This window comes from Rhinolophus hipposideros (assembly GCF_964194185.1).
Source record: "Rhinolophus hipposideros genome assembly, chromosome: 2".
NCBI lineage: Eukaryota > Metazoa > Chordata > Mammalia > Chiroptera > Rhinolophidae > Rhinolophus > Rhinolophus hipposideros.
The window spans coordinates 43,633,942-43,654,223 of NC_138048.1; the positions used below are offsets into that span (position 1 = coordinate 43,633,942).

The 20,282-nt window shown below is 37.6% G+C and overlaps 1 protein-coding gene across 4 annotated transcripts in view; it reads right to left on the reverse strand.

The window, feature by feature from the left end:
* Positions 1 to 20,282, reverse strand: part of LSAMP (limbic system associated membrane protein) — a 1,158,269-nt gene that overhangs the window by 577,424 nt on the left and 560,563 nt on the right. The gene's annotated exons all lie outside the window — the stretch shown is intronic.

Below are 20,282 nucleotides of genomic sequence, written 5' to 3' on the forward strand. Positions count from 1 at the left end.
GCATCTGAGGCTTTTATTCCCAAAGAGGACTAGTTGCCAGTACTGAGCACAGCCAACTTCCACCTCTCTTTTTCTTTAACCATCCCATTAACAAAGTGATTTTCTCTAGGGTCTAGATCCAATTAAGAGCAAGGGCAGCAGAGAGGAGAACACTGAGTGAAGCAATGTTAAAGATGTTTACGCACATTCCCCTGGGGGATAGAGAAAGCTTTATTGGCATTCCTACCCCTCCTCCCTCCTTTCCCCCCTCCATTCCCCACCTCCTGAACTCCTTTGCAGAAGGCATCAGGACAAAAAAGCACCCAGCATTCCGCTCAGGAACAGAAAATAAATACACTGGGAATACTCCATGGTCTCTGGCTGAATACAAAGCAGTGATTCAGCAAAGAAGCTGCAGCCTCAATGAGAAAAGAGAGCCTGCACTGAACACAGCACCAGATAGGATGGGAGAGGGAGGGAAAGAGGGAGGGAGGGGGGGAGGGAGTTAGTGGAAGGGAGAGAGGACAGGAGAGGAGAACAGAGGAGAGGAGAGGAGAGGAGAGGAGAGGAGAGGAGAGGAGAGGAGAGGAGAGGAGAGGAGAGGAGAGGAGAACACATCTTAATGTCTTCACAATCTTTCCCTCTTATGATGTTCCCCACAATAACAGGTTTCAATGCAATCATAAATGAAAGAAAGGGAAAGAGGAATGGACTGATAACAGAACTATACAAAGGGCAGAAGATTATAGCAAGATAAAAAAGAATCAGCCTTCTCAAAAACTTAGATGAGAATAAACTAGGGTCAAAAACAGATGATAGAAATAGGTGGTTTCAAAGGGAAAGAAGAGAAAAATAAGTACTATCTTTTACTGGTTAGTTCAGAATGAATCAGGGAGCTGTGTTCCATCCATGTCCTGTGGCCACTGACTTCAATTATCTTGTTGAAAAGTCTGAGCTTTAGTTTCAGTGTATGTGGTGAGGATAATGCATGTCCTCCTTTCCTTCTTCTGTAGGGTCTGGTGAGAAATAATTAGGCAAAGTGTATGACATGTCTTTAGAACTTTAGAGTGCTAGATAAACAGAATGCTTTTTTGAAGTGGCAGTCCATTGTCGGTGCTGAATAAACATTAAATCACACTCAAGTTTCGAGGCGGAGTTACAGAGAGCAGTTTATAGTTCATTGGGGAAATATTTAAATTTCATTCCAGCATTTCTAACCTAGTGAAAAAATACTGCTAATTTCCCATAGCCCTACCTTCTCCAAGGGACAATTTTACCTGTGGGAGAAAAAAAAAACAGAAATCTCTTACTAGTGAAAGCTGAATGTTTTATAATCAAGTGAGGGTCACAGGATGATGCAGAGTATAGCGGTATGTGGGTAAAAGGTAGAACTTGGATACGTACGGAGCAGAAATGATAAGGAATAGCTCTATGTTTTACATAGAGTCTCAGTCTTGCACAAGACAAACAAGGAGATAATGTGTATTAAAAATCATGTTATTGGGGCCGGCCCGGTGGCTCAGGAGTTTGGAGCTCTGTGCTCCTGACTCCGAGGGCTGCTGGTTCGATTCCCACAAGGTTGCCTGTTCAACTCCTCGAATCACGCAAGGGATGATGGGCAGCGCCCCTGCAACTAAGATTGAACACGGCACCTTGAGCTAAGCTGCCTCCCAGATGGCTCAGTTGGTTGGAGTGCGGGCTGTCAACCACAAGGTTGCCAGTTCGATTCCTCGAGTCCCACAAGGGATGGTGGGCTGTGCCCCCTGCAACTAGCAACAGCAGCTGGACCTGGAGGTGAGCTGCGCCTTCCATGGCTAAGACTGAAAGGACTTGGAAAGGAAGTCCTGGAAGTACACGTTATCCCCCAATGAAATCCTGTTCCCCTTCCCCAATAAAATCTTTTAAAAAAAAAGATGTTATTTATCCAATAAAATCTACAGAACCTAGTGAGTCAAATGCCCTAATAAGAATCTTGGAAAGCCAGATTTTCCATTCTTCTGATTGATGGAGCTCTGTATGCAGCAAATAAGGCTGGGTGCCAGGTTAATACTCTACATATTAAGAAAACTTTGTGGAGTGTGCCATTTTATTCTAATTTCATTTCTCCTGCATGCAGACTACCATTTTTCTTGCCTTTCAACTAGATTAAATATTGTAAATCACAGTTTTATTGGTAGGAAAGGAGGTATTTGCATTATTCTTGAAAATGCCATCCCCAAGAGGCCAACCTCACTAATGAAAGAGAGTGGAGTTGGCCAAGCCAAAGAAATTACCGACTGTCGGGGCTGGGCACTTAGCTCTGGTGGTAACAGGAGATGTCTAAGTCATAATGCTTTTGCTAAGTCATCAACGCTGAGAATGCAATTATCACCCCAAATCAGCATGAAAGCACTTTCCAAAAAATTGTGCATCTTTGGTATTTCCATTGACCCTACAGAATTTGCTGCCCCATATACTTATGACAAGGGAAAAACAGATGTCCTACTGTCACTCCATACCTTTGGCCATATATGACCCATAGAATGGAGCACAACAAATATATTCCACTCTGTACCTACCCTTGAAAGAAATTATTAAGTACCTGCTACTTGACCAGTTCTGTTCCAGGCACTATGTGGGGCACAGAAGACACAGCTTATAGAAACAGTAGAAATCTAGACCGGGATCCACTAATCACTAGTTGTTTGCCCACTGGAAAAGTCATTTCTTTTCCCTGGAGTCTCATTTCCTCTTTTTTAACACGCAGAGAATGTGATATGCTTGAGTAAGTATCTCAATACAATTACTGATGGAGTGGTTACCCAGACGAAGATACCCATGTGGTCTCCAAACTTCCTTGACTCTATGATTTAGGGAGCTTGCATTCTAGTTGAGTAGATAAAGCTAAAATGCACAAAACCATCAGCAAACACTTAAGCGCTAAATTGTTTGGGATTTCCTAGAAGTCCCAAAATAAACAAACAAATAAACAAGGAAAACTAATAAATTGAGGATGGAGTAATTAATGATTTCTTACAGGAAAAAGAGTTTGAGGTAAGTAGAATTTAGGTAGAGGGAGAGGGAAAAATCAACCATACATCCTGAAGAAAAATAAAATATTAACATAAAAAAGGAAATATGCGCATTGGGGTATCAGGAAACATTCTAAACAAAAAGAGAGAATGAGTAATACAGAAAGATACACTAGAGCCTGGTGGTGCTTTGAAACAGAGGCTGATGGGACATAGACTTGAGGGTGACTATAGTTTATCAAGCAAGAAAAGGAACTGCTAAAAAGCTGTGTTTGCAGAAGAATCCATACAGTGGTGAAAATCTAGATTATAGACTATAAGCTCCATATTATTCACTGCTCACTGCCAGTGCTCAACCCAGTGTCTAGCATAAAGTAAGAACTTGATACATGGAAAGACTGAAGTCAGTCATTCATTGATAAGGGTTTGGTACAGAGTGACAGCAGTGGGAATAAAGAAGTCCCTTCACTTAGGGACGGCTCATTAAATTCCCCAAGCATAAATAAAAATAACAGTAAATAATAATAATAACAACAAACTTTAACAGCACTGCAGCACAATTGGGAAACCAAATCTGAAATGTGAATATACCTCCTGTGATTGCCTTTTTGTCTTCTCTCATCACACTGAACCCTGGAGCCGTATGATGAGAGAAGCAACACAGAGCTGTCAACAGCATAGTAAGGCCGTATCTTATGGTGAAGAATGATGAGCCAAAGTAGTTTACAGTACTGTGGGGTGTAACTATAATTATGAATCTGCCTAGAGGTAAAGAAGAGTGCCAAGAAGTCTGAAAACAAAGATTTCCTGGGGCTTTTCTGGTAGAACAGAACCTGAGATTCGTTTGTTTATTGTGCCCTCACTTCCTTACTGAAATGTCTGTCTTTCTATTTTCTTCCCTCTGTTCCCATTCGAGTTACACCACAACCCTTAAGACTCGGCTGTTTCATTAAAAATGTCCATAGTAATTCAACAGCCCAGAGCAATTTTTGAAAAGCCATCTGAATCATCATTGGAAATATGCTGTTTTCATTGTTACTTATTTTTTCATTTTTATTTCATTTTTCATTTCATTTTCATTGTTACTTATTTTTTCATTTTTATAAGTTCCTTAAGGGACTAGAACAAGTATGGATCCAGATTTGGGAAAAGGGGGCCTGAACTTTCTATAGTCTGGAGTCTTTCTTTAAAAATAATACAAAATGGTAAATTAAAAATCAGAGACAAAGCTTTGGAGTAGGTGGCCTGTGTAAGTGAAGAGCCCCAAAGCTTAAACGTCACTGTAAATCTACTTCTGTTAGACATTTATTTAATCCCCATAGAATGTCCAACAAGAGGTCATGCATACTAACTACCCATGTTATACTCTTCCCCTTGACAATTTCATCTAAACTATAGTTTAAACTATCCCCTAATAGAAAAACAGCTGACGACCTTAAGTAACTCAGATATTTTTCTGAACACCAGGTCCTCAGATTCACTCATCAATGGGCAGCTCTACCTGAATACTTGATGGCTTCTCAAACACAATTTAACCAAAAAAAATGAATCTTACTTTGAAAATCTATTTCATTCCATATATACTATTGTTATTTTTCCCTGTCTTTCCCATATCTGTATTTGCAAACATAGTCTACCTTATTTACTTACAATTTTATCACCCTGCCAGGCTTCTCATCTCCATTCCGTATCTATATTTTAATTGGACCTCTCTTTACCTGTCTAGGTAATGGTCTGCAAACTTGCTAAACGAGAGAATCATCAAACAAATTTTCTTACCTTTTTGTAATTGAGGAAATCTCCAGAAAAAAAAAAAAAGGGGGGGGGGGAAACACAAAAAAACAAAAAAACTACCATAAATTCAGGGGAAAAAATCAATTGTATTTTTATTATAATAGAATCCACCCATATTTGAAAAGCAACAGTTCATTTATATTTGACATATATATTTGGAATGTTTGCAATGATTTTGTAGCTGCCCATGAGGCTAGGGCTAGGAAGTGATTGCCTAAACCTTGTCTTTTGAGACTAAGATTGAATGAAACTGAGACTTTATCCAAAACGAATTAACTATGACATATTTAGGACTTTATTAGATAATTCTTAGGATTCCTTGTCATTATCTTTTAACAAGCTCCATTTTTATTTTAGCACCCACATTCCACTGGGAAATTGTAACATTCTTGGGAATATTTTAGCTTTGCACACAGATAACCCACTTTGGAATAGGGCTATCTGTTTTTTACTGAAATCCTGACACCCGACCTTCTCTAATCTGCTTGCTCCTAATCTACCTGTCTTTGCATTTGTCTCTTTAAATCCCCACTTTTGTTTGCTTGTTTTTTGTTTGTTTGTTTTTAAATTTTATTGGGGAATATTTGGGAACAGTGTGTTTCTCCAGGGCCCATCAGCTCCAAGTCATTGTCCTTCAATCTAGTTGTGGAGGGCACACCTCACTGGCCCATGAGGGAATCGAACCTGTTGTTCAGAGCTCCTGCTTCAACCAACTGAGCCATCTGGCTGCCCCCTGCTTGTTCTTTTTCAGCTCTTTCAAAACTATTACCCAAAATGCCACAATATGTATTTAAAAGTCATCCGGTTTCCACAAAGTGGTGCATCAGTGCTTCTTTCACCATAAATACAGCTAAGGCAATGACTAGGTAATTGGCTAAGTACCCGTCAGCTCAACAGGAAAGAAATTAGTTACATACTCTAATAATTGTGTTCTTCACAAATTTTAACAGTTGAACTTTTAGGTAAATTAAAGTCCTTTTACAAAAAGAGATAAAATAAGTGAATATGCACACAAAAAATAACAACTCAAAAATGCTGAAGTTGGTGAAAGTGATGGGGTTCAGCAGGAGGCAGAACTATGGTTTACCTACATAAATGGATGGATGCCATTTATGGGCTGACCTAATATTTAGTGGTCGCAGAGGTCACCTGGATTGTAAGAACAGATTATGAGACATTCAAAGTCTTTTGTTTCATTATTTCTGGAGCAGGCACTTGATATAAAAAATAAACAAATTATACAAACAAAGCACTTCTCCATTCAGGAATAAAGATTTATGTACAAGTAAATCAAGTCCATGGCCACTGTGACAGACTCCCATCCTACAGATCATCTCTGATGACTGCGCGGGAGTCAGCAGAGGGAAGGTTCTTATATCAAATAGCTGGGGAGCTGACTGAGTCCTGGCAGGGATGAGAAGGAACCAGGACCCGAGGGGATCAAGGTCTAAGACATCCAGGGCCTCAGAGTAGGAATGGAGACAACAGCAAGCATCGATTTGGAGGTAACATCATGTTTTACTCTTTCATAGAGTAAGTGAGGTCACAATTTGAGCCACATTGACCAAGAGGTTGAGATAGGGTAAAGAGTTAAGGATTAACATAAGAAATCTTGTTTTCATAATTTTCGAGGTCAGATGGCAACAAGATGTTCAGAGATGAACATCAATGGGATGTAGAACCATCAGGTGGACTTCAGGAAGAATTGTAGTAACGTGTATGCTGAAGTAACAGAGGTAGTTAGAAGATATAAGAGATGAGGTCACCATTTGATCTGATCAATGTTATCTATCTCTATGAAGATGGATAAATACAAAAGTACCTTTCAGAGACCAGATTTGTCTTAATATTGTTCTACATAGAAAGACGAAAGGCCTAAACAGACCATTTTAATAAAACACAGTCCCACTCTCTTGATGTGTTGGAAAATTCTCCAGAGGGAAGAAAAGTGGTAGAGATATGAATATTAACACCCACTGAAAAAAATGATTAGAAAACATATTTCTGAACATTCTTCATAAGCAAAGTTATAATGGGATGCCAGCAAAAAAAAATAATTATAAAAATAACACAGAAAATAAACTACAGTGGAAATTCAGAACATCAAAGAATGACAGAATATTAGTCGTAGCAGAGATATGAGAAATTATTCATCTCCACCCTCTACTACATAAAGGTTTTTCTTTGTTTTTTTGTTTTTAATAACATTTCCTAATAGTGGTTACCTGGCTTCTGCTTAAATATTAAAATGACTAAAAATTTACTTCTTTATGATGAAACCTATTCCACTTGGCAGATTAGCCATTTATAAAATAAATAGGCCTATACCCAAATATATACGTATACATGTGCGTGTGTGTATGTATGTGTGTGTGTGTATGTATGTATGTATGTACATACATACATATATATATACATATATATATATATATATATATATATCCTTCTTATTTCATTCTAACCTTCTGAGGTGAGAGAGTGAATATTATCATATTCATTTTGTAAATAAAGGACTTGAGGCCCAGCAGGGATATGTGATTTGCCCACTTTTACAAAGCTAGTAATTGGCAGAGGTGTTACTTGGAGCTACGACTCCTGGCTCAGAAGCTCTGTTATTTCCAGTATGCCATAAGCTATTTGAAGGTTCATTTTCAAAATAACTCAATCTCATTTGCTTATTTAAATTATGTTCCATTTAAATTATAAACTACTCTATATTCTTTGCAAAGCGTTTGCTTGCATTCTCTCTTTTTCCTTTCTTCCTTTTAATGAGATGTGGTATAAACACACATACTTATGAAATATGAGTAACATTCTTTTTATATAGAGCCACAATGTGCCCCTGTATAGATTTCATCCATTTTAGCTTATAAGTCTGTCAACAAATAGAATTCTCTTTTCTTTGTGTCATACATATGGTATGACACAAAGCTAACTTCTTCTTTTTGTCTCATACACGTCACAGAAAGTTTGCTTCCTGTATTTTTATCCAAATATTCAACATGTCTAAAGGCAGACTAAGAATTCTTTACCACTATCAATCAATATTTCTTTGGCATGACTATCTAATCAACTAAAAACAAAATCTAGCTCATTATGGACCCAAAATCTGTTTGTAAGTCTATTAGGAGAAACTTGTCAAAATACAGATATTTGGAGTGAATGGCATTTCCCTATCTATAAGTCTGAAATCTGTTTGTTTTAAAGAAATCTATTCACCATGCTATAGTTTGTTCCCAGGGAATTCATGTTGTTTCTTAGTGATCACTGTTGACTTTTCAAAATGTTCCAGTACTTAGGCTTTCCTTGTTGTTGATTTAATATTAGTTTCCCCTTTTATTTATAACTAGAGCAATATTGTATACTATCAGTACTGTGAAACGCCTTCTGTTTTCTACAGGGTTTTAAATGTTAGCAACAGTGTTTCTATAATACAGTCATGTTATCCAGTTATTTTTGTACCCGGCTGAGTCTTGCAGCTGAAACTGTTTATTCTATTCCAATCATTTCTTCACATGCCTTGGGTCTTAGTATTGAAAAGGTTATAAAAGCATAATTATGATCATTTTACTTGATAAACAAATTGAAATTTAATTAAAATTCTTATTCTTCTTTTTCAGTGGCCAGTCTCTCATCTTCAGCAAGCATGTCTGTTAAAATCACTAAATCTCTTGGTGACAGAATGAAAGAAAATAGAAATTTAGCCTAGAATTCAGATTGCAAATATAAAAAATTTACTTCACATTTTTTTTAGAAAAAATTACTTCTCGTTTAGCTAAGACAGCATTAGTGTCTATACAACAATGCAAATAGAAAACAATGTTATAAGATTTTATTTTACATTGTAAGGCCTATATGATAGCCAAGTTACAGTAGAAACAACAAACATTAAGTCTGACCTATTTTACAAAATTATTTTAGAACTTGCAAAATGATCAATTAAAATAAAACATATCAATCAAAACAAAATAAGAAAGCCATCATATGAAGCTTCTTATATATTGTATCTGTTCACTTCCTTGATTACCTGGGAAATTCGGTTTTCTGCAATAAACTTCTCCATCATTGGTGCATCAAATTGTTTAGGTTACTATTAAAGTGTGCTGTGATCCAAGTTCATAATAATATTATCATTCATATTTTGTGTGTCATTTTTGTGCACATATAAAAAGCACGTATATGCTTTTATTTTTATATGCAATTACAAATATATGCAAAAGAAATTAAAAATAAAATAAAAATCTTATGTTCAAACACATCCATTCAATATAAATTAAGTATATTCATGACAAATTGTTTACACATCATAACAGATTCTATATAAATGCATATTCTTATTTTTTGAAGAACTAGATTTTGAGTTCTGTCTCATTTTTATACAAGGTTTAGGTCAATAATGAAAAGATATTTTAAGCTTCCTATGCCATGACTTTCGTAACATAATGTAGAAGTTTATTTTATTTTACTTTATTTTACTTTGAGCATATTGTCATCCCACTGATAACATCATTCATTTCTTCTGGTGCACTCAACCACATGCAAACATACAATGTCACTTCACCAGGCCAACATCTTTGTTTAAGAGGTAAGAATTACACCCATTTTGGAGTTGTAACAGTGGAAGATAATTGCCAACTTTATGCAGTTAATAGTTTTGGTGGAAACAAAGCCTAAATTCCTTGGTGTTTAATCTAGAAGTCTACCTAGGGATATCATACAGAGTGTAGGAAGTTCCTTGTCATGGTGATGATATTAGATATTAGTTCATCATATTAGAGTCTCAAAAGATGGAAGAATAGAGGTCACAGAGTCAAAGAAAAATCCATTCACCTGCTAAGTTAATGACCCAGCAATATAAAATGCTGATCTTAAGATATGCTCATGCAATTACATCATGGACATGCATAAGATTATAGCAATCTTTGGTTATCTCAAAATGAAAATCAGCTACAAATTGGCAACCATATGTGACTCCAACCCCATAAAATAAACAGGCTTGATAAAGATATGCTAGAATGGGGTGTAACTGAAGAAGCACAAAATTTAGAAATCAAGAAAACAATTAATTTTTGCAATCAATGTTTTCACTTGCAGACATTTGGCTACGCATGACTTAGTGTTGAACTGCATTACTTTCATGTTTATCTTTTGTTCCTAACAGGTTAGCGTGGCAAATAGTAGCATGACTAAAGAACAACTTTAGAAAGGATATTGTTAACTGTAGATAACTTCAAAGTATGGAAATTCAATATAGAAATACATCATCAAAAACTTTTAATGGAATAAATAGTCATGCATTACTGTATGAGAAGCTGGGTTACATTTTTCCTTAGTTACAGGATTTTCCTCTGACCTCATATAAATAATGCCCTTGTGAATTATGGCAAGACATACAGAAGGGGATATGAAATTTTTGCAAAGTCCACTGTACATTCACATTTGAATTTCTCCAGGAGTACGTCATGAGCTCTGCCCTCCAAAACCCAGGTAGGCATCATTGTTTAGCACGAATAATTGCTTTGAGTCAAATGAGTGAGTGATCTGCACCTCGTCTTATTTCATAAGTAGAACACAGGAAGTGAAAACACCTATTGCACAACGATCCTGACACCTTAAGTAACTCTCAAAACCCTAACTTAGTCCCTGAAAGTTCATAGCCACCACTAGAGGAAGAAAACCTCTGCAGCTCCCAGAGGTGTTTTCCTTCTTTTACAAGCTGCCTAGAATGCTGGAACTCTTCACAGACACGGTACATGCCTCCCTTCAGGTGCTTGGAGTGACTCCTACCATGTTTCCCCGAAAATAAGACCTAACTGGAAAATAAGCCCTAGCATGATTTTTCAGGATGACATCCCCTTAACATAAGCCCTAGTGTGTCGTTTGGAGCAAAACTTAATATAAGACCCGGTCTTATTTTCGGGGAAACAAGGTAGTTTTGTCAGAAGCCTATCTACCAGAGAATGGAGCACACATTGTCTGGGCACCTGTGACTGAAGCTTTGGGAACCTCCTAAAATGCCCCCATTTGCCTTTCTCATTCTCTAGAAATCTTTGTTTGAAAAGAGTCGCTGCAATGAAAATGTTAAAAGTGGGTCTAGCCAAACCATCCTCACCAAAGATCAGAAAAGAATCCATCTCTGATTTTACTACTGCAACTTCTTCAACCACACGCCCACAATTACTCCAATGATGGTTGATTTCACCACTAACATATCTTGCTTCATGCCTGTCTCCTTCCAATTTGCTTCCTGTTTTATAAACCAGTTTCTGGTCTGCCTGATTTACAGTATGGCTATCCTACTCTGTTCAATTCAGTGAGCAAATATTTACCTGAGCACCTATAGGAACTAAGCTAAATTCTGGATGAAAAGGTAAAGTAGATGTGATGCTTGCCTTTGAAGAGCTGACAGAACATTTGAGGCAAGCGAAGAGTGAATATAATATTTTTAAGTGTAGTAAATGCTAAATTGAGGTGTGTATATGATCCAGCACTCTCACTTCTGATTATATAGCTGAAGGAAACTAAATCAGTATCTCGAAAAAAAAAAAAATAGCTGCACTTCAGTGTTCACTGTAGCATTATTCACAATAGACAAATTAGGAAAACAACCCAAGCATTCACCAATGGATAAATGGATAAAGAAAATATGAGCTCTATCTCTATCTATCTATCTATGTATCTATCTACACAGAAACGGACAATAGAATATTACTCAGCTATAAAAAAAATACAGAAATTCTGCCATTTGAAACAATGGGGATGATACTGGAGGGCATTCCATGAAAAAAGCTAAATAGAAAAAGATAAATACTTCAGGATCTCACTTGTATGTTGGATCTAAAAAAAGTCGAAGTCACTGAAACAGAGTAGAATGGTGGTTGCCAGGGGCTGAAGGGTGGCAGTGGGAAAGCGTTGGTCAAAGGATATGAGTAAGATGAGTAAGTTCTGGAGAGTTAATGTGTAGCGCGGTGACTGTGGTTACTGCCGCTGTGCTGTATGTTTGAAGTTGTCAGGGCAGTGAACACTGGATGTTCTCACCACACACACACACACAAAGATAGCTATCTGAAGTGATGAATGTGTTAATGAACTTGACTGTAGTAATCACTTCACAATGTATGTGTATATCAAACTATCACATCGTATACCTTAAGTGTATAAAATTTTGTTAGTCAATTATACCTCAATAATGCTGGGGGGGGAAAGATATGCAGCAATAATAAATAGAGTACCTAACCCAGTCTGGGAGAATTAGGGAAAATTTCCTGAATGAGATAGCACCAGAACTATTCTTGAGCCTGAATGGAAGAGCAAGGAGGTAATCCAGCAAAGAAGGAAGGTGGGACAGGGTTCAGAGAGAGGAAAGGATGTTCCTGACAGAGAGAACATCATGAACAAAGGTTAAGAAACAGCAATGTGCATACACATTCACTGCTTATGAGCAGAGAAAGACTAAGTGGTTCTGAATTAGTGGATGCATTGAGATAGTAGGTCTTGTAGTGTTAGCCAGTGGAGCCTTGAGTTTATGTTGTGGATGATTGGAAGCCTTTGAAGGATCTGGGGCCATTTCTAGATTGATAAGATTCATAATACAAAACAATAGGCTAAGACAGTCAGGTCCATCGTTCTGCTAACTATAGGGAGTCTTGGAAGTTCTAAATAGACTAAAGATGTAATCCAGTGAAGTTACCGAAGGCAGGGGGTACACTCAATCCTTACTTCACTTCAGATCTTTGCCTCCATCTTTTCCCCACTTTGCTGAACCAGGGTCTATAATCCTTATAAAGCGAGAGTTTTAAAAGATGGAGCGCAGTACTCTGAGATTCATCTTCCCATCACCCCTTGGTTACAATAGCTTTGATACAGAGCTTCACCTTATCCTTGACCAAGTTACCTCCTTTAGTAATATGTCTGGGATACAAGTCACCTGAGGGGTCTGCCCTGTTTAAGTCAGCTCTTGTCCCAAAGACTCTGTTCCTTTCCTGAGCCTCAACCCTATGACTGAGTCTCCACTAGGAGCTGACAGGCCTCCCTGTGACACTGGCCTGCCTCCCTGTGGGGCTGACTGACCTATTATTTCCCTAACTGTGCTCTATGCTTTTCTTGGGGAAACATGTTGGACCTCCCGTGGCTTCACCGCTCACCTTCTATGAAAGCTCCATGAGACCCTGTTCGGCACGCCACACCGGAAAATCCCTTGGTACCCGCGGAAAGGTTTATCATACAGGGGTTCTAGACCAGCAGACTGGTCTAGATGAATATACAGTTCCTTCCAGTTTACCACCACCAGCCCGGTTGTTAGCCCAAAGTACATTTTGTACAAATTAGATAAAAAAATTATTCTACCTTCTTCAAAGAATTTTGACTATAATCTACAATGACTACAAGTTGTAGAATAACCCTTGAGATTGTGCAAAGGATAGCCTACCAACAGAAATCAGAGACTGGGATGGTATCTCGCTGCAGCCATCCTAATCTGGGTCCCTAAACTGGACAAGTAGTTGGAGACTTAACTAGGCGGAAAGTCCTAAGTAACAATAAGAAGGTAATAGGGTTTAGGAACCCAGGTGAAGTACTGGGGTCGGGGGAGGGGCTAAGAATGCAAATAAGAAATCTCAGTAATATGCAGACTATGAGAAGAAGAAAAGAAATTTAAAAAAGAAAAAAATAGATTTTATAGGTTCTGCCAAATACATGAATGGCATTGAGAATATGGTAACATAAAGGCTGCAAGAGAAGGAAAGAAAACCCACTTGGTGAAGACAGAAAGTGGACATGTAAAAAGTGAAGCATTTCCTACAAAATTTCTTCTTGACCAACAATAGCTAGATGGACCTCCACAGGTAAGTACAGCTTTGATTTGCAGGAATGAGAGGGAGAATAGAGGAGAGGAAGAAGAGGGAAGAGGAAGGGAGGAAGGGAGATGAGAGAGATGAAAAGAAACGAGGGGAGAGAAGGAGAGAAAAAGTAAAAGGAGAGGAGAGGAGGAAAGAGAAGGGGAGGAGAATGATGGGGAAAGGAGAAAAGAAGAAAGAGGGCGGGAGAATAAGGAAAAGAGACGTTTTTAGCATAATTTTCAGTTTAAAATAGCATATCGTGGGATAACATGAAAACCAAGAAAATCATTTCAGAGCGCTGAATGAGAATTAGGAGACATGAATTCCAGTTCTCAAATGGTCACTCAAATCTTTGGACAACCAACTAAATTTGTCTCTTCTCAATCACATCACTTTCATATGGGATGGTGGACTGCCTAATCTCCAAAGCCTTTCCTGCTCTAAATTTCTACAAATTTATCCAAATCAACTAAATCTGAAGCAAAATGATGTGTGTGCGTGAAGTTAATCACTCAATAACTTGAGATTATGTTTTGATTATAGGTGACTACAAAAATAGTGTTCACTCGCCTTGCACTCCTGATAAGAAACTCAACTATATTCTAAGATACATGTGACTTTAAGGGACTTGAAATAAAATGATACAAACATCTTAGAGCAAATGACCAAATTTGACCATAGAAATAAAAATTAAAAGCTCATTTTATTAAATTTTGTAATTTTCTAAAAGTTATTTCCTACTGTGAATATAATGATAATAATCTCATTAAGAGCTTATATGCCACTTAACAGTTTACAAAACAGTTGGATACATAGTATCTCATTTGATCATAAAAATAGCTTATGTAGTAGGCCAAGTAATTGTCAGTTATCCTCATTTAATAGATCAAACTGTTTGAAGCTATTTAGATCTTGGTCTTCTGACTACTTATTATGTTCTTTATGAAAGTCTTCACCTGTGTCACAAAGACTCACCTATAATTTTCAGCTAAAGACTGATCACCTTAAAAAATGTTGAGATGAATTCTACAAATATAGAATTATTATCTTGTAAATCATATATTTGGGTACGAATATAGCAACACAAGGGCACACATATAAGCCTGTTTGGACAAGTTAACTGAAGACATTTTTCTTGACTAAATATTGTCTTTTCTTTCATAGAGATAGATTTAAAAACAAAACAAAAACTATAACTGTTTTGTGCCTTGCCTAATATAAATAAAAGACAGAAACAAGACAATAAGCTTAAAAAAAATCAAACCTAATGTTATTTCCATAGATATTATGTAAATTGGATCCACGTTAAAATAAAGTCACTCCATTTTTCATGACATTGTAGGTAAGAGATCCTGTGGTAAAGAAATGGCTCTATAACGATCTCTTTTCTCTCTCCCAATTGAAGTTTTACGTCTTTGCTATTGACATATTCCCCAAGCCATACAACATAACTCTAATTTTTTACTATATTTCTATTAAATGCTGCCCCAAAAATGGATTGTGAAAGATTTCTTGACCAATAAAGCAGTGGTTCTCAACTCTCTGTAAATAGCAGGATAATTTTCCTTAAAATACCTATGCCAGGCCCTACCCTGAACTAATTAAATCAGGATATGTGGCTTCGGTATTTTTGAAAAGGTCCCCAGTTGATTGTAATGGACGACAATGGTTGTGAACCGTCTGCAGCAGTGCTTCTTCAAATGTAATGTGCCTATGATTCATTTGGGGAGCTTGTTAAAATGCAGATTCTGATTTAGCAGGTCTGGGATAGACTCTGAGGTTTTGGGTTTTAATAAGCGACTGTAAGACACTTAAGAGGCTCATCATCTGCAGAACACACTTGTAGCACAACAGTCACTGGTCCTCGAAGTGTGCCCCAGTCCTGAGGCACCGGGATCCTGTGAGAACTTCTTAGCAATGCAAATCTCAGACCCTACCAGAGATGTAATGAATCAGAAACTCTGAAAGTAGGGGCCAGGTCATCTGTTTTTTTACAAGTGCTCCATGTATTGTTGAGAGGCCTGAAGTCTGAACAACTAGCTGCATATAGCTGGAAAATCACTAATACTTTATGTTTGTGTAACAGTTTACAATTTAATAAACTTTCCTACTTTACCTCTTCTGAGCTTCCTAAAACAACCCCACAGAGTAACTAAAATAGATAGTTTCAGCATTTTATAAATGAAACCGAAGCTCAACATATTTAAGGGATTTGCTCAAAGTCATGTAGCATGAAAGGATAGATCCAAAATTAGAGTCCACGTCTTCTGAGTCTTTCAAATTAACAGGCAAGACATTTAGAAAAGAACAGGCAAAGGGCTATAAGCCCTAAGTAATGGGCTGAAGGGAAGGAATCTCTAAAGCTCAGGTAATGACAGTGAGGGGACCAGTATACATTCAAGCAAACTCCTATCAAATGAGTCACAGATATTTGTCTGTGCAGCTCTCAGAGACCACAGCAAAAGACACTAATCCTTTTTTAGCCTGAGTTTGCTATTATGTGGATGGACCCAGCTTCGAGAGACACAAATGTTTAACCCTCACCAACTGATTTAGTTGAGTCAGCCACTTTTGGTTGCTTGCTCCACAATTCTACAAATAATTCATTCACAGTCAAATTACATAGAACAGAAAAATCACCTTAATACATTGTGTGTGTGTGTGTGTGTGTGCGTGTGTGTGTATGCTCATGTGTTTTGTTCTTATAGAAACAGAAATCCTCACAATATGCATATGTCACATGATACTATGCTGCTGTGTTCCTCAGGCTCTAAATGACAACAAATGATAATTCACATGTACATAAACATCTCTAAAAGTATGTATGTGCCACATTCCTAGATAATACACACACAGTATGCTATATTCTATTATTTACCAAATATATTTAATAAAGGATTTGATGGGCAATGGAGGGTTCTTAAAGTATCAGTAGTAACCAATACATTTTGATTACCTTTAGTGATTTAGTTAGGTGAAAAAAAATCCCCAAAAAACAACTTATAATTGTCACAAACTTGCCCTATGGTCCCATGACCACAAAGTTTGTTTTCAAAGTGAATGGTAAGTGATAGAAAACCACATATTGTGTCAGGAGTTTGAGTGTTGACACTTTTCTTAGTGAATGTAGGCGTTCCAGATGCCTTAGAAGGAAAGCCATTTTTTTTCCCTTGAAATCTGCACACAAATTTTACATTTTACTGTCAAGTAATCACATCTTTTGTGTTGTTTCTTCTTTTTTCCCTTAAGGTACAAACAAACTGGGGAGAGGGGGGGAAGGAGGGAAGGCCTAAGCTTTTGAAAACTTAAAAATTTAACTATCTTAAACTTAGATACTAAGTTTCTTACAGTTAACACTTATTAGGTACATTTACATTTAAATAAGGAAAATGTCATCACCATTAAATATCAAATAGCCAGAATTGTGAAATAAAATTTCAATACCTCAAATTTAAAATATTTAAAATCACAATGGTGTGAATTACCAGCATTTTATCATATATGTACTTATGCTACATATCCAGTTATGCATAACTATGTAATTTTTACAAAGTTACTTTATGAACAGATACATTGAGATCAACTATTTTATAATTATCTTTAAAGACATATGTGGCTGATACTGAAAATACAGCCAGTGGGGCTGTTAAAAATTAAATTGTAAAGGTTGGATTGGGACACTATTTTCACTTTTCCCTTGACTCATCAGGAGAACTACATGGTTTCAACCTGCCATGATTAACCAGCAGGTGAATCTTTATGGGTGCGTGTGTGCTAGGATAGAGGATTGGGAGGGTGGCTATAAGGCCAATGGCTTTGGTGCGTGTGTGGGAGGATAGAGGATTGGGAGGGTGGCCATAAGGTCAATGGCTTTTGGTGCATGTGTGCAAGGATAGAAGATTGGGAGGGTGGCCATAAGGCCAATGGCTTTTGGTGCGTGTGTGGGAGGATAGAGGATTGGGAGGGTGGCCATAAGGCCAATGGCTTTTGTTTAGAAAAATACCTGAGACTTCCTGCAAGTAAAGTTCTGGGAGTAAGTGTGTCTCATACTTTACTGTGCATACAAATATAAATATAAACATGGATTCTGGTTCAGTAAATCTAGAAAATAGTCCCAAGGGCTACTGCTACTGCCACTGGTATGTAGTTCACACTTTCATTCCTTTGCTTTTGAGATAGAAGACGGTGTTGTGGTTTCCTTTAGCTCTTGAAAGAAGCTCATAAATGACCTCAAAAAGATCTAGAATGTTCTCGGGAAACAACCTGGTTAGGTTTGTATACAGGAGAGTGTCTTGCTTTCCATCTAGTTTGTCATTTTCATTCTACAGTCTTTATCTTTTCCCCCAAAATACAGAAATTATAGAGCAAGACCCCAAGACAAGGGCATACTTTCCTATCAAGATGCGTATTTATATCGAAGATCATAATTATACAAAAATAAGCACCAATTCCCAAAAGAAACACTTGTTTGACGAAAGTAAGGCAGTGGACATAAATGTTTGGGGGGTGCTGAACCAAGCACCTATCATTGGACCACCAGAATTACAAATATCCCTTGTCTCCTGTTGCCATTTCAGATTCTTCAAGACCACAGACGCACTGAAAGAGGACGTTTTTCCCCCTTGTCACTTCACTTACTCAGTGCCAAACATCTACTGTGGCTTCCCATGAATCAACTTCTCCTTCCTCTCCTCCCCTGGAAGCTCAGCTCTCAGTAAAATGTCACAAATAAAGTAGAAGCAAGCCTTTCCCAGGCTGGATTTGTAAACAGAAAGCAAGGGCGCCATTCTTTACCAGGAAACTGGCCCACAAAGCTTACTGGATTCAGTTAAAGAGATTGAGAAGAAGGTCAGCTAAGAAAACAAAGGGAACTCTCTCCATAGTTACTTCTGACCGAGCTCCACCAACCCAGAAATAAAACCTTGTCCAAGGCAAAGGAAATAAAAACGAGGGCACATTAGGTGAGAGGTACGGGGGAGCAATGGACTCTCACAGGTGCCTTCTTTGCATGCTCTGTTTGTCCATCTTCTCTTGCCCAGAGAATAACTGCTTCTATATTTATCCCCTTTTCTCACTTCCCCCATTTTACACGGCAATGTCTACTAAAGTGTATTGCTATATAGTGAGCCTCTCTCACAGACATGGATTTCTATGTGCATAGTGTATGAAAGTATAAGAATATCTTTTTATTGGAAATTAACATTTAGATGCTTATCTAACTCTTTGATAACTATAGCTTATGGTACAGCTCTTGCTGACTTAAAATGACCTTACAAAGTACATGGACATTTATATAAAAACATAGACATTCAGGGTATTCCTTTCTCCCATAATAAGTCTTATAATCAGTGAAAAAAATATTTATAGGGATCACATAAATTACATAGAGTACTCTACTAGTACAGGGTTAATGATGTTAGGGAGTGTGCATGCTAGCATTTGATATGGCATGCTTAGGTGTTTGCAAAAACATTTTCTGCATCATGTCCAAATCCCTTTGCAAACAGATAAATTACTCTATAAATCTTATTACTCCATGTGGATAAATCATACATGCAGGTTTACAAGGCTGGAGAGCTGGAAGAGAAAATCTGCTTTGGAGAGTAGGATCTTTGGGATTCATAACCATCCAACGCTCAGGAAATGAAGAAAGGAGTACTTACACATTAGGATTTTCTTAGTTTTTACAATCTTCAGCAACTCACACACACACACACACACACACATACACACACACGCAACACAGCACGCACAACACACACACACATTCCTCTCTATCAAGACTAGAGATCCCAAAGCAGGACATTGTGACAGCCAACCAAATTTATTTCTGAGCAAAGGAAAGAAAACTTTGCTGCTGTAGGCAGCTCTGCTACAGAACTGCTCCCTGATGCCTGAGGGTTTATGCACTATCAGCTCCTTGCACACAGATTAGAGGTTTATTTTCTATTGTATACTTTTTTTTTATTGCCACAGCAAGCAATATTAGCTAGATAGACAAACTGACACTAGGTCATTTTATTTGGATGAAATGAGATTATAAAGGATCTCCAAGGAGAACATTTTCTTTCATTCTTTTTTTTTCTTCCTTTTTTTGGGGGGGTATCTGATGGAAATTCAAGGAAATCTAGAGGAAAGGAGGAGTATGTGCAGTGAGTGGAAAGAGAGAAGAGAAATAGAAGAAAAGAAGCTTGGAGCTTTTTAGAAATACAATTATGGCTGGGTTCCATCCGAGTTTTTCTAGCTTACTGTCCCTCATAGGGGTCAACTCCCAAGGACTTGGGACTCTTCCTTTCCAAATTTCAATCCCAAATTATATTTCAGAGTTTGGCAGAGCTGCACAGAGATAAGACTTTAAGGTCAATAATCAATTTGCAATATCCATTTTAGGCCAGGTTAATTCTTTTCTAACCTCTGTGCTGAACACTCCTATTCTTAAATCAGCAGTTGGGCAAGTTCTTCTTTTTCTTCTTCTCTTCATTCTTTGTTGATTTCTAGCCACATTTTAGAAAAGGCTCAGTAATCAACCAAAGTTCTAAAATTGATTTATCGCCTCAATGTCAATTAGAAGAGCCTTACTGCAAGTCTCCTATCAGAACTACTGCTGGGGCAGAGGGATAGATTTGATGTGTTTATTCTCTCTCTCTCTCTCTCTCTCTCT